The following is a 10,097-nucleotide window of genomic DNA, read 5'->3' as shown; positions in this document are numbered from 1 at the left end:
ACAGTCTGTCAAAGGGTTGATCCATCACACACCTTCGTGTTGTTATTTTGAGATGGGTTTTAAACCTATCAACCTCAATACAAAAATTAAAACAATTTTACGAGAAATTAATTGAAATTAGGGTTGCAAACGAACCGAGTCGAGCTAAGCTTTGCTGAGCTCAAGCTTGGCTCGTTTACTTATTGAGCTCGTTTATTGAGCTCGAGCTCGGCTCGATAAAGAGTTGGACTCGAGCTCGGCTCGGCTCGGCTCGATAAATTTTTTTTAATATTATTTATATTATTTAAATATAAATATTTAAATAAAAAATATTATTTATATTATTTAATATATAAAAAATGTATTTATATTATTATTTATATTATTATTTATATATTTTTAATATATAAATAATGTATTTATATATTATTTAATATATAAATAATATATTTATTATATAATTTAAATAAAAATAAACGAGCCGAGCTTTTGCGAGCTCGAACTCGGCTCGTTTGCTAAACGAGCCTAATATTCGAGCTCAAACTCGGTTCGTTTATTAAACGAGCCGAGCCAAGCTTATTCATAAACAGCTCGATTTATTTGCAGCCCTAATTGAAACTCATCATTTTCACAACAGCAATTTCACAACAGCAATCTCAAATGTATCAACACGAGTAGTTGCCAAAGAAGATTACAAAACACACACGATCACCAACATCAGATGTCCAATAATAGCACCAGGTCCAACACAAACACGACAAATAAAAGAGTAGGCTCCAAGCCCATTGTTTGGATGGGAGAAGGCTGTATGGGCCGTCGGATTTTTCACCAGCTTTGTTTCAAGGATTCAAAATATTTTATTTTATAGTATTCACCATATAAATCATAAAAAAAAAAATTAAGTCAATATGATAATTGTAATATATTTATTTTCTTTTATTTTTATCACATTTATTTCTACAAAAATAATAATTTATCTAAAAATATATAATATTGACAAAAGTTTCTGTATATCTATATTAGAGTAAATTACCACCAAAAAAAAAAAAAAAAAAAACCCCTCAAAAATTGACCCTAAAGCAGACACTTACCTTATGTATTATCCAGATTTTTTTGTGGTAATTTACTTTAATATATACGTATATATATTAGTTTATACCTTATGTATTATTGTGGATAACACAAAAGTTTCTACTATGTGATCATACAAGCCAACACTCGATACACATAAGTCTATCTTTGAGCCCACAACTTCAAAATTTGGCATTACATTTTCTTATAATCCGAAACCCGATGTTGTATAACATATGTTTTACACTAGGCGACCACTTCAACTTCAATGCTCTATCTTGATAAGCAAAGGTGGGGTCTTTAGATTTCAAGTTGAAGGTTGTGAATCGATAGAGTTATGGATGAATTGGGTGGCGACTTAGATTCGATTTGTTTGTTTGATTTTCTTAATTTTTACTTTAATGATGTAACAATCCTTCCTATGTGAAGGTTTGTTTCCCTCCTTTGTGAGGGGATACGGGGAGCATGCTAGCACAACACATTGTCGTGAGGGTCTGTTGGGCCTTGTCTCGAACCTATGTCATTGATCTGAACCATTTATAACGTAAGGTTCGCCAAACATATCATTCATAAAAAAAATCAAGTTAATTGTACATGTGCAACCCCATGATCAAGTACTAATTGTTTTAAAATATATTATCAAAATTAGTCTAACCATTTATTTTAAAAAAAACAAATATGACACTACTAAAAATATGATTTTTTGCGTCTATTTTTTTGCGACTAATTATTTGACCATCGCAAAAAATTACTTTTTACATTAAAATCTCATTTTACTTTACCCAATCGTGGTCTTAACCCAAAAAAAATAAAAATAAATAAATAAAATTGACCTATGTCCCTTTTTTTCTTATTCCCAAATCTGAACTCTCTCTGTCTCAAAATCTGTCTCACTCGACTGTCTCTTTTGAATCTCCACTCTCTCTCGCTCGAATCTCACTGTCTCTCTCGCTCGACAGCGAAGATTTGAAGATTTTATCGATTCATAATCTTCTGTTGATGGAGATTTGAAGATTTTGATTGATTCATAATCGGTAAGTTTGAATACTTCTCTTTGTCTTTCTCTGTAACGTTTGACACATCTTCATCGATTCATCTCATCGCTCGAATCTTACTCTCTGTAATGTTTGACACATCTTCATCGATTAATCTGTAATGTGTAAATTGAAAATGAATTACTCTCTGTAATGGTTGATTAATATGTAATCTTCATCTTCATCGATTACTCTTTGTAATGTTTGATTAATTTGTAATGTTGGAAGGTTGATTGAATAATAATAGAATAAATCTCTCTGTCTTTGAAGGTTGATTGAATAATAATAATAATGTTGGAAGGTTGTTCCCAGATTTCCAAGTTTTGAATCTGAAGCTACTAGCCAATGATGACAAATCGTAAATTGACCTAAATGCAAGTTTTTAATATCTGTCATGGTGTTGAAATTCTTGAACTAGGATGGTCTAAGGCCGAAGTATCACTAAGCATTATAATGTTAGTTGTGAAACAAATAGCTCGCTAGTAAAACTCAAAAGAGTTCTTATTTCCAAGTATGTTTCTGTTCTGCTATCAAAATCCATGGTCAAAAAAGGAGGAACTTTTGAATCTTAGTGCTACGATTTCCAACCTATAGTGATAAAAAAATGAAATAAAATAAAATAAAATCAATTCTTCTATCTATATCAATGTGTTGAATACTGTACCAGCTGTAGTATTGTTTTTACTACTGGTACAGTACCTATTGATACCGGTACTTTTCGAATACTGTTTCAAATTTATCAATGTATTATATATTTGTTTATAAAATTTGATGAATAGACATTATTTAGTTTATTGGACTGTTCTTTAAATGAATTCAATATTCCTAAGGTTAAAGTAAATTTAAAATTAAAAACTAATTTGCTGCTTTGTTATTAAAGAGACTTTAAATTTTTTTTCATTTCCTTTTTGTGGTATTTACTGCATTCTGTGTGAATATGAGTGGGCCTACTTGTAATTTCATAATCTAATGGTTCTTAACTATTTATGTTGTCTGTTATGATTCTTGATACGTTCTGAGAGGGAGATTAATGATCTGAATTTGGGAAGGTGGAATTAGCTGGACAGATTGGGCCGAACGAAGTTGGGCCGAGGTATTTGGCTCCGAGATTGGGCCGTGATCTTGCTCGGTAATGGCAAAGGCCTTGTGGAATCGAGCTACCTGATTTCGTTGGCACAGAGACTGGGCAGGTTAAGGTTCAGTCGAGTAAGGATTCCACAGCTCGCGCGTTGCTCGGTTGTAATACACGCGCCCTCAACCTGGCACGACAAAGTTGATCAACCTCCATCTCGGCTTCGTTGGAATGCAATCGAGCACGGCTAGAAATGAGCCCGGTTGGAGGAGCATTACGCCGTCAAGTGCGCTTGGGCTTGAAGTGGAGTATGGCCATTGGTAGCCGAGATAATGTTGCCCGGCTGCCGAGCTCCCAGTAGAGTGGGCTGGCAGTTGGGTTAGGTGATGCTCAGCAAGATTTGTGCTGGCAGATGGGATAGCAGAACCACGTGTCGAGAGATCACTGGGAGTAGATTTGGGGCGCAGAAGGTATATAAGCAAGTCTGTGCCCCCATGCTGGACACAGGACACTTTTGGTGAGATAAAAACTAAACACAATTCTCTTCCTTCTCTCTATCTATCCCCTGGTGTGTGTTCTAACTTGACCGTCGGAGGGGTTTTCCGGCCACACACCGCCGGGTAGCTCACCGCCTTTGTGTACGCAGGTGATCGGATAGAAACGGAGCTTTAAAGAAGGGAGTACGGGCTTGCCTGAATATTTGCTCCCCGTACAATTGGCGCCGTCTGTGGGAAACTTTGCAGATAACCTTGTCTTCCAAGCTCATCCGATCGCTTTCTATGGCGAACAACGAAGAGATTTCGCTCTCCGCCATCGATGGAGCCACTCTGGAGTCAGGCAGACGGAGAGAGGGACACCCCACCATTACTCCGATGGGGGACTTGGAGACATTCCTAGGAGGACAGTCGGGAGACGCGCGGGATAAGCGCGGAAGAAGTCATGGTCATTCACGGAGTCCAGACGGTCACCGGCGGAGGAGAGACTCACACACCAGACGTCTGGAAAATAAGCTGAAGGACCAAGACGCCGTCATCCGGCGAATGGCGACGGAGATTGAGGAGCTGAAGCGGCATGTCAAAGGGAAGGGTGTAGCTGGAGTGGGAGACCACAGTGAGCGCACCCAACCCCGCCGTTCAGGTAGTCAGAGTCAGTGGCACACACCGTCCATCTCTATTACCAGAAGTTACAAGGTTGGTGATTCCGATGTGCGCGCAGAGAAGTCCAGCGTGCAAGATAACACTTACCAGCCCTCACGTCCGGTGACGACGTCGAGGTATACCTATTCCGCTCGATCAGAAGATTTGCGGGCAGTCTTGGAGGAACGGGCTCGCCGGCGAGAAGCACAGAGGATACCGGCTTTCCAGCGGTTATCCTACGGGGTTCACGCCGGTGAGGAGATCGGAATGCCTCCACCCCACCTAACGGCGCCACTCCTTGTGGATTCCGACTTGGCAAGGTTGAGCGCCACCCCTTTCTCCTTGGAAATAGAAACAATACTGCTTCCGACAGGCTTCCACCCGCCAAAGTTCACGCTTTACGACGGAAAGACCGATCCTTACATGCATGTAAGCCACTTCCGACAGGTCATGGCCGGACATAGGCAGAATGATGCTCTTATGTGCCTCATCTTTTCGTCAAGTTTGGGCGAGCTGGGCTTGAAATGGTTCGAGCGGCTGCCGGAGGGGAGTATTGAGAGGTGGCATCAGTTGGCCGAAGCCTTTATGACGCGCTTCAAAACCAACACTAAAACACTTAAAGAAGTTGATCACCTGCTGAGTGTCAAAATAGAGCCGAGCGATACATTGAAGGCATACAACTCTAGATATTGGGAGACTTTCAACGAGATCTTGGATTGCCCGGTCAACCTTGTAATCACTCAGTACAAGCGGGGCCTCTCGGTCGGACATAGACTGCGAGACTCACGTACCATGCACCAGCCGACGTCCATGGGCCAGCTAATGCAGCGCATCAATGAGCACATCCGAGTAGAGGATGATGTGTCAACATCTACCGCGAAGGTGAATCCAGTGGCAATAGACAAGAGGTCAGCTGGCAAAGTGCGCGCAGTTGGACAAGAGTCTAGCCGATCAAGTGACCGCGCTGAGGAATCGGACCGTGGCTCAAATCGCAAAAACCGAGGTAGGAGACGTCAGAATGACTGGGATGACTACCCCCGGGATGATGTGGCCGACGCAAACAGAAGATTGAAGGCCAGGACGGGTATTACCATGGTCTTCAAAATTTTGATCTATCGCATACTTAGTGAAATCCGTGACGAGGAGTACGTCCGATTTCCTGCTAAGTTGGGCGACGGTCAGAAGAGCTTCAATCCGCGGTACCGCTGCACGTTTCACCGGGAGCGCGGCCACCGGACAAAGTATTGTTTGCCTTTAAGGCAACACTTGGAAAAGTTAGTCGCAGCCGGACACCTGGACCTTTACATCGATGGATGTGTTAAGGCGAATCAAGCTCCAGTTGATCCGCGGGGACCGGATGACCGCAATACACCCCCACAAGGAGTTGTTAATGTCATTCACGGCATAATGGAACCGGCGTGGGTATGCGAGCTCCGGGGTATGATAAAGAAGGCAGAACACATGAGGGAAGTCTTGTCGGTTCAGCCTGCAATCAAGAGGGGAAAGATCGAAGAAAGAGATGTGCTTAGTTTCTCCTCGAGGGATCGAGAGCGCATTTAGACACCGCACAACGACGCCTTAGTAGTGACGCTCCGCGTCAAGGAGTTTGATGTCAAACGGATCTTGATCGATCAGGGAAGCTCGGTCGAGATCATGTACTACGATGCATTCAAGCAGCTCAAGCTCCGTGATACAGACTTGGCTCCGGCAACTTTGCTCATAGTCGGTTTCAACTCATAATCGGAGTGGCCTTTGGGAAAGATTATCCTGCTGGTCAAAGCGGGATCCGTAGTCAAGCAAGTGGAGTTTTGGGTGCTGCAAGTACCATCCACTTATAACCTGATCCTTGGAAGGGGATGGCTTCACGCGATGCAAGTCGTGGCGTCGACCTACCATCAGGTAATGAGATTCCCCTCGGCTGTGGGGGCAATCAAAGAAATTTAGGGAGATCAAGTCATGTCAAAGCAGTGCTTCGTGGCGGTCAACGGGAGCTGGGCTGCCAAAGGCTTTGTTCAAATGATAGAAGGACCGGAAGACCAGGGAGTTCTTGAGGATGTGGGCACCAAGGCAGAGGACAAAGCTGTTGAGGAATTAGTGGAAGTGCAAATTGATACAGAGCATCCAGACAAGTTCTTCCTGCTCGGCTCGAGCCTTACTACCCAAGAAAGGACTGAAATGGTGGAGTTTTTGATGGCCAACATCGAGTTCTTTGCATGGTCGCCTTACGACATGCCCAGCCTTGATCCAAGTTTTATCTGTCATCACCTCAATGTCTTCCCCGGAGCAAAGCCGGTCATTCAGTGAACAAGGAGGTCAGCGCTGCATCACGCCGTGGTAGTTGCGGAGGAAGTGAAAAACTTGCTCGAGGCACAAGCAATTCAGGAAGTGCACAAGCAATTCAGGAAGTGCACTACCCTCGGTGGATTTCCAACACCGTAGTGGTGCCCAAGAAGAATGGGAAGTGGCGAGTTTGTGTCGATTACAAGATAGTCAACCGAGCTTGTCCGAAAGATAGCTTCCCTTTGCCCCGCATTGACCAGCTCGTGGACTTGACGGCTGGACATAATAGGCTCAGCTTCTTGGATGCCTATCACGGCCACCATCAGATTGCCATGCATGGGCCCGACCGAGAGATCACCTCCTTCACGACTCCAAGGGGACTCTTCTATTACCGAGTTATGCCTTTTGGTTTGAAGGACGCCGAGGCAACCTTTCAGAGGATGGTGACTAAGATGTTTGCTCCGTTGCTTGGCCAGACAATGGAGGCTTGCATTGATGATATGGTGGTTAAAAGCCGGCATCAAGCAGACCACTTGTCTGACTTGGTCGAGATGTTCGCCATTCTCAAAAAGCACAAGCTACGCTTGAATGCGTCTAAGTGCGCCTTTGGTGTGGGGTCCGAAATTTTTTTGGGATTGCTAGTCACGAACCGAGGCATAGAAGCAGACCTCTCTCAGATCAGAGCCGTGCAGGAGTTGAAATAGCCTAGCTCGGCTAAGGACGTGCAGCATCTGGCCGGAATGGCGGCCGCGTTTAATCGATTTATAAGCCGGTCATTAGATCGCTGCCGCCCTTTCTTTCAGGCATTGAAATCAAAGTTCTCGTGGGATGAAGAGTGTGACCGGGCTTTGGCCGAGCTCAAGGAATATCTGTCTTCTCCGCCAATATTGGTTACACCAAAGCCAGGCGAGGAACTCTATCTTTACCTTGCCGTCTCACAACATGCAGTCAGTGCGGTGCTAGTCCGAGCTGAAAGAATTAAGCACCTCCCAATCTTCTACGTCAGTAAAACCTTGCTGCCGGCAGAGTCGAGATACTTGCCGTTGGAAAAGCTTGCGTTGGCATTGATGACAGCTTCAAGGAAGTTGGCACACTATTTCCACGCCCATACCATCATCGTACTGACGGAGTTTCCCCTTAAGGCCTTGTTTAAACGGGCACACTATTTCGTTGCGGAATTCTCACCTAGAACTCATCCGGTGTGCCCGGTCGACATTGTCGCGGAAGATGATGAGGCGAACCCAAGCCCAACTGAGACACAACAACTTGGTGGAGTTGACGACGCGAAATTTGCACGCCCCTCCGGAACACCCTTAGTCTGTACAAATCCACCGCCTGGTGATGTGATGACGGAATTGGGTATCACCAACTAACCTGCTCTGTCCGATACCGCATCACAAATGGGGGAAGAAATGGAAGCATTCAGCACAGAGCCTGCGGCCGGCATAATACCGTAACCTGGAGATTCGCCTACGGACTTGGGCATTGAAGATTAACTTGCTGAGTCCGATGCCGAATCACCGAGGGGGGCTGAAGTGGAACCAGTCTGCACAGAACGTGCAGCCGAACAACCGTGATCTCATTGACCTTCGAAACTCTCACGACCCTTCAAAATGTTGGAAGCTCTTTGTTGGGGAGATGTGGAAACTTTTCGTTGATGGAGCGTCGAACCGTCACGGCGTCGGGCTTATCTCGCCGGATGGCCTGACTATTGAACACTCTATTACCCTTGGCTTCCCAGCATCCAACAATGAGGCCGAGTATGAGGCGCTTTTGACCAGGCTCAAGAGCGCGATTCAGATGCAAGCATCCGAGCTAATTGTATACAGTGACTCCCAACTTGTGGTTAACCAAGTCTCTGGGGTTTACGAAGCGAAGGATGACAGAACGGCGAAGTACCAAGCCTTGGTTAGGGACCAAATCAGGCGATTTCAAGCGATCAGGGTCCAACAGATTGGCCGAGAAGAAAATGGCCGAGCAGATGAGTTGGCAGGCCTTGCTTCCATGATCGATAGCACATCTCTCAACCCTCTTTTGATTGAATTCCTTCCAAGACCCAGCATTGAGGAAGCCGGGCAGACAGAAGTACTATGCGCCGAGCTAGGTCCCTGTTGGATGGACCCTATCATCCTGTTTCTTAGAGAACGGACTCTTCCAACCGACAAAAAGGAAGCACATAAAGTGCGGGTGAAGTCAGAGCGGTTTTGGCTCTCTCCATCCGGCGCTTTATACAAAAAATCTTTCACTGGTCCCTACCTAAAATGTGTGCACCCATGCAGCGTGGAGACTTTCTTGTACGAAATTCACGAAGGCATCTGTGGCAGTCACATAGGGGGCAGGTCCTTGGCCTACCGAGCTATTTCACAAGGCTACTGGTGGCCATGCATGCAAGCCGACGCACAGAAATATGTTCGCAAGTGTGAAAAGTGCCAGAAGTTTGCCCACCAGATCCACCAGCCGGCCAGGGAACTTCTTCCCCTCACCAGCCCTTGGCCCTTTGCGATGTGGGGGCTAGATATAGTGGGGCCGCTCCCCACCACACCAGGCAACCGGAAGTTCTTCATCGCCGCCACAGACTACTTCACCAAATGGGTTGAAGTGGAGCCTTTGGTAACGATCAAGAAGAAAGACGTGAAGCGCTTTGTCTGGCAGAATTTGGTCACGCGGTTTGGCATCCCCAAAATTCTGATCTCTGATAATGGCACCCAGTTTGACGGTCACCTCTTCAGAGGATTTTGTGAGGATTTAAAGATTGAATTCTACAACTCTACTCCGGCTTACCCGCAGTCCAATGGTCAAGCCGAGGCATCAAACAAGACCATACTTGATGTGAAGAAGCGGCTGGAGAAAGCAAAGGGAAAGTGGGCTGAGGAACTCCCCACCGTCCTTTGGGCATACCGAACAACCCCTCGGCGGTCTACTAGGGAAACTCCATTTGCTTTGGCTTATGGCATGGAGGCGGTCATACCTTTGGAAGTTGGCATGCCCACACTCAGAAGCGAAAGTTTTGTGCCCGAGCTGAACGCCGAGGCCATCGCCCTGGAACTGGATCTAGTGGAAGAGCGGCGGGAAAAGGCTCTCATCCACGTGGCGGCCTATCAACAAGAACTTTCAAGGAAATACAACAAGACGGTGCACCCCAGACCGTTCAAAGTTGGTGATTGGGTCTTGAGGAAGGTCATGGGCAATACCCTGGTGCCAGGAGAAGGCAAGCTAGGGGCAACTTGGGAGAGTTGATGACTTGTTCAACTTAGGATTCCCAACCGAGATGATTTACTCCGGTTGGAAGAGTTGATGACATGTTTAACTTAGGATTCCCAACCGAGATGATTTACTCCGGTTGGAAGAGTTGATGACTTGTTCAACTTAGGATTCCCAACCGAGATGATTTACTCTGGTTGGAAGAGTTGAAGACTTGTGCAACTTTGAAGATCCCAGCCGAGATGACTTATTCCGGTTGGAAGAGTTGATGACTTGTTCAGCTTGGGATTTCCAACCGCGATGGTTATTCCGGTTGATGAAGTT

General features: G+C 45.3%; 1 non-coding gene across 1 annotated transcript; it reads left to right on the top strand.

Annotated features, from left to right (window-relative positions):
• The first annotated feature begins 2,425 nt into the window (after nt 1-2,425).
• Nucleotides 2,426-2,515, top strand: LOC114294853 (small nucleolar RNA snoR20a). Its single transcript, XR_003640645.2, has one exon. It is a non-coding gene; the product is annotated as a small nucleolar RNA snoR20a (small nucleolar RNA).
• The last annotated feature ends 7,582 nt before the right edge of the window (nt 2,516-10,097 follow it).

Source organism: Camellia sinensis, chromosome 1 (genome assembly GCF_055761805.1).
Source record: "Camellia sinensis isolate YWXY chromosome 1, ASM5576180v1, whole genome shotgun sequence".
NCBI lineage: Eukaryota > Viridiplantae > Streptophyta > Magnoliopsida > Ericales > Theaceae > Camellia > Camellia sinensis.
This window is presented reverse-complemented; position numbering and strand designations above follow the sequence as displayed.